This window comes from Nicotiana tabacum, chromosome 17 (genome assembly GCF_000715075.1).
Source record: "Nicotiana tabacum cultivar K326 chromosome 17, ASM71507v2, whole genome shotgun sequence".
In the NCBI taxonomy this organism is placed as follows: Eukaryota; Viridiplantae; Streptophyta; class Magnoliopsida; order Solanales; family Solanaceae; genus Nicotiana; species Nicotiana tabacum.
The window spans coordinates 98,920,013-98,925,605 of NC_134096.1; the positions used below are offsets into that span (position 1 = coordinate 98,920,013).

Here is a 5,593-nt window from a genome sequence, read left to right on the forward strand (position 1 = left end):
TAATGGCAAAACCAAAACAATATACAATATTGTTATTAACAAAAAACAGTATGTATAATAAATAAAACAGAAGCTTTTTTTTATACTGTTTCACAGAAAACGATGAAGTTTTTTATATCTTCAAATCAGAATAGTAAAATTCAGAAGGGGTAGAAAACCACACAGGTTTTAATCTCCACAAACAAAATACAGAATATAATAAAGTAATTTCCTTAAGATTGTTTATAATCTGTATCGCTGTAATAAACAATTAAACCATTAAACTTTCTGAAATATATAAACAAAACAGAAAGTTAGTAATACTTGTTTAACGAAATAAATTCTGAAAATCAATATAGGAATAAATCGAGCCCACTGAATACACAATGTGTCCTTAAGGAAATTATTTACCTCAAGTACCCGAGGTGCTGGAATATATCCTCCCAGGATAGAACGATTTAACTCACCGAAGTGTTGGTACCAAAAAGTCGGTGAACAGCGAGCCACTAGAAGGCTGTAAAACACACTGGAATTTTTGTGCAGAAGAAGAAGAAGAAGATCAAAAAATTTCGTAAGGAAAGATTCTGGAATTCAAAGTATATTTATAGAGTTACTGGCATTGTTTCTGAAAAGGTTTGCAACCTTTCGGAAACAGCCATGGCTGTTGGAACAGGTTGTTTGAAATATTGCAGGAAAATGGATTTAAATAATCCAGGAAAGAAAACGGGCCTGACCGGACCGGGTCGCGGGTCATGAGTTATTCCGGATTGAATTTTTCGTTAATTATTTAATTAATTAATTAAATAATTGAAAGGAATTTTGTCCAAAAAGATTAATCAATCAATCTTTGACCGAAACCGAAGCCGAGAGAGCGACGACGACGACGGCGCGAGACTTGCCTTCTTCTTAACTCTTTAAGAGTTAGAAGAAGAGCAATTATATATATACTCATCAAAAACCTTTTCTTCCTCAAATATGGGACAATGTCCCTTTGACAAGGAGGGAAACTCAAATATTTCATTTTCCCTCCATTTCTCATTCACTCTTTTAAGCTACACAAACTTACAATCCGAACATCTCCAAGACTTCAACTACATAAATTTGAAACCATATTCAACTATAGTGAAACTTCACCTGCTTGTTTATTTTAAGTTACTACAGGTAACATATACTTGATATGTCATTCCACTAAAAGATTTCAGCTAGATGCATGCTTTGACAAAGCAAAATATCATATAGAAACATCTTCTCCCCTGATCAGCACACATCTTACCAGCACCTTGTCCTTGTAATAACACTTGATGAGACTCTAAAGGCCAAAAAGGTCTTCCAATCATCGAAAAGACTCTTATATCTTCCGGCCAAGCAAGTACAATAAATAAATAAACATATCAATGATATTCATGTAGAAAATCCTGCACAAAATTATTGAAAAGAATTAGGAAAACTAATATACAGAAATCAAATTTATACTACCAACAAATAGGTGTCAATAATATAAACAATAGAGAGAAAACTCGGCTGAGAGCATTCACCATAAACAAATTCCACTATAAATAGAAAAACTTACAAATAATCCCAAAAAGGCCTGAAAGGAGCAATGGAAGTATAGGAAAAACATTTCAAGAAATCAACTAACCGAAGGCCTAAAAGAAGAGGCACACTAATGTTAGTAAAGCATCCCAGCATTATAAATAACGAAAAAAATACACCAAAAGAAGTAACCCAACTCTTGCCAAATGAAAAACGGATACCTAAGGAGCAAAAGATTTGTGAAGATAGTGACAATGGCAAAGAAATTTGCTAATCTGACTCCTCCTATTGACATAAACTCCGCTTTGTAACACTGAACCATTAATTTTGAGATTTAATTGTCAATATTTATCTGCTCCAAAATAGCTGCACAATAGGAATCCAACATCAGCGATCCCTCCACTATAAAATGCCTGTGTACCCTGCATCAAGTCGTTTTGGGTTTACCTCCAAATAGATGATTCAAACAAAACTACTTTTTATGTTGAATGAGATTCAATATAGACTCTATGGAATTAAGGAAATAAACATAAATGAAAAAGAATGAAATACACGAGGACTTGTTTTCAAATATCACTTTATAGTTTTATAATGTAAAAGTTCAAATCCATGAAATAATTTCTTTAAGGCAAAGAGGCCTTACAAAAGTTCGTGCAAGGCATGAGAAAAGTTTTTTGGCCTCGAAATAAATTTAAGAGTGGGTTCCTAACTTCATAACAACAACACAAACCCAGTGTGCTATTGTTGTGAAGTTAGGACTTCACTCTCATAATTCAAATTTTGTAGCTTTTTCCTTGTCATTCTTTTAATCTTTATCTAGTACAATCCATACCTTCCCACTATAAATATGTTCTTCAAAGATCTTAGCTAACTTGATCCCTCTTTAAGAAGTTGAAATTGTTTGATATAATGCCTACTATGATGGTATCAATTAAATTTTTTTAGTGTAGATTGGTTATTAAAATATTTTTTGAACTTCAAATCAAGTATATCCTTCAAATTTAACTCCATAATCAATTCAAGTTCGTCCAAAGTCAAACATTTCTTTCATGTGATGGGTAAGTCACAAGACTACCCATGTTCTATCCTTCATTTTTTTTCTTTTTAGCTGCAACAATACTTCATCGTCCTGGAAGTAAGCAACTTAATATGATAGACCAACCTCAAAGCAAAAAGGGGAAAAACAAATTTGATTGCAATGAACGCACAGAAGACATGCTGCTAGAGAAGTTGATAGTCTCACCTATTCAGGCTTTCCTCAAAACAAACCAACTTCAACAGGGCAAAGAGTAAATTGAAAGGCTACGCTATGTTCTTTTTCCATCTCAAGCAATTTTGTTTTCTCTAGCTGCAGTTAGGCGAAATAGGTTATGATGTGAACTCACATCAACAAGATTGAAAGCTATGAAAACATATTGAAATATTTTTTGAATGATTGCATATACAACTGTTATATATTTTAGGACAAATATAAATTAGACATCAATATCTGTTGGTGATGTCAAGCAAGTTTAAGTCTTTCTCCAATGAGGCTCTATGCACTATTTTTACAACAGATATTACATGCCTCTTAGTAGTTGTACCTAGAACGAAGCTAAAATAAACCCACAAAAAATTACTACCAGCTCCATAAACCAGAAAAAGGGATCGACTGAATCTAGAGCACCTACAACAAAGAAATGAAAAGGCCACAAAACATGCATCTACATATGTGAAAAATAGTTAAAACTTTCAAGGTTAAAAAGAACATGAAGAAAATGGAGTCACATATAAAATTTATATTGATGAATCACTAAAAAACAGACTCAAGGGCAAGAAAACAACACAAAGCAAGTGGAAAACAAGCAAAAATAATGGAGACCAAAAATATACTTACAACTACTAAAAAATCCGACCTTCGTCGATGAACAGATTTCTATCACATTTTTATTTCGCCATCTATTTTTTTGTTCAAAGGTGCAATAAAGAGAGAAAAATTGCACAAATAACTCACCGGCAAAAAGAGAAGTCACATCCGATACAAATAGAAAAAATTGGCAAATTCTTAGAAGTGAACACTCAAGTGGTGCTTACCCGTAAAAAACTGAAATATACCAAGTAGTCAGAAAATACTCACCTAGCGAAGAGACTAGAGAGAGAGAGGAGATGATAATTTGAAAAAACTGATTTAGTTGGACGATGTTATAATTGACAAGAAGCAGGGGCGGCCCAACCTCATCGGATGCTTAATAAGAGGCCTTAATATATATATATATATAATGAATATCGTTTTTAAAAAAATTAGACAAGTGAGGATGTATAATTAAAAAAAATGAGAACTTAGTTTTATAAAGTACAGAAAATTAAATAAATTTAACGTTGATTGCATATATATATATATATATATATATATATATATATATATATAAAATTTAATGAACATCATTTTTTTAAAAATTAGACAAGTGAGGATGTGGAATTAAAAAATTAAAACTTAGTTTTATAAAGTACAGAAAATTAAATGAATTTAACGTTGATTGCATCACAACTGAAATGGGAGAACCCAGAAAACATACTTCCTCCGTCCTAACTTAAGTGACTCATTTTTTTTAGTAAGTCCCTTTATATATTTGGTAACAATTCAACTTTAGATTTTTCTTTTTACCATTAATGAGATGATTTCTAACCCACAAATTTCTATGATTTATTTAAGATTACAAGTTTCAAAAGCCTTCCTTTATTTCATAAACTCCATGTCCGGTCAAACACTTTCACGGAGAGAGTATAATTTATGTAAGGAAAATAAATAATAAGTTAGATTATTAGATATAGTTACGTGACTGACTAATGAATAGAGAAATATAATTAAGTAAAATAAGATTGAAAGAAAACTATTTTAGTTATATTAATTAGAGAAAAAAATCGAGTTATTAAAAATTAATATGACAATAAAAAAAATAAATTTATCAATAATAAGAGATAATTATATAAATAATATACTACTACATATAGAAAAATAATAATTTTGGGGCCCTTAAATTTTTGGGGCCTAAAGCAAGTGCTTCACTTCCTTTAGGGTGAGGCCGCCCCTCGTTTCAATTTATGTGAACCTATTTCATTTTAGTTTGTGCCAAAAAGAATGATCCCTTTTCATATTTGGAAATAATTTACCTTTATGTAATGATTTATAGTCACACAAAATATATGTGACTCATTTTACACCATGAGTTCAAAAGTCTTCACTTTTTTCTTAAATTTCGTGCCCAATCAAATGGGTTCACATAACTTAAAACGGTGGAAGTTATGAATATTTAAGTACAATTTTACCCGTAAATGAAGTCATTCGTACATCTAGTGTTCGTACATCCAAGTCTTGCCTATATAATAGACTAGTTACGATTAGCTCGGGTTGTGCCCGGGCCCAACAACCATAGTCAAAGGTGTAAAGTTTTCTTTTCCTCCTCTATGTATAAATGAAGTGTCACGACCCAATTTCCACCTATAGGTCGTGATGGCGCACAACACTATAGCTAGGCAAGCCAACTAATAAATTAAACATATTTCGACAAAATTTAAATCCAAAAAAAATATAAATATCAAATTCTACCAATGTGTGTGCCAAGACCTGGTGTCACAAGTGTATGGGCATCTAGTAGATTATACAAAACCTCAAATACTATCTGAAATAAAATAGACAGAATGAAAAATACAAGGAAAGACACTAGTAGCAGCAGAACGGCTCAGAAAGGCAGCTCACCACTATGCCCCTAGATAGCGTGGGTGTAAGACGATAGGCCCCCCACTAGTACTTGCCTCAAGTCCTGCACAAAAAGTGCAACAAGTATAGTATGAGTAAGTAAACAACGTGTACCCAGTAAGTATCAAGCTTAATCTCGAAGTGGTAGGGACGAGATAGGCGACTTTAACACTCACTATGGGTCAATAATAATAATTGAAATACGACTAGAATATTTAAATCAGCATGATTCACAGAATTTACAATAATTTATTTAACCAGTAGAAATAATCAAATTCCTTCAAATGTAACAATTCTCAATATATTAATTAAATTCCTTCAATTCAAATAATTTCCAATTTATCA

At 32.0% G+C, this 5,593-nt stretch overlaps 1 long non-coding RNA gene across 2 annotated transcripts; it reads right to left on the reverse strand.

Annotated features, from left to right (window-relative positions):
* Positions 1-363: 363 nt before the first annotated feature.
* Positions 364-3,508, reverse strand: LOC142171425 (uncharacterized). 2 transcript variants are annotated; one of them, XR_012700990.1, is made up of 4 exons: positions 3,389-3,508; positions 2,756-2,860; positions 1,550-1,934; positions 364-1,394 (listed from the first exon to the last, which is right to left on the reverse strand). It is a non-coding gene; the product is annotated as an uncharacterized LOC142171425 (long non-coding RNA). The 2 variants fall into 2 exon arrangements; XR_012700989.1 differs by having other exon boundaries at positions 364-1,934.
* Between the last annotated feature and the right edge of the window lie 2,085 nt (positions 3,509-5,593).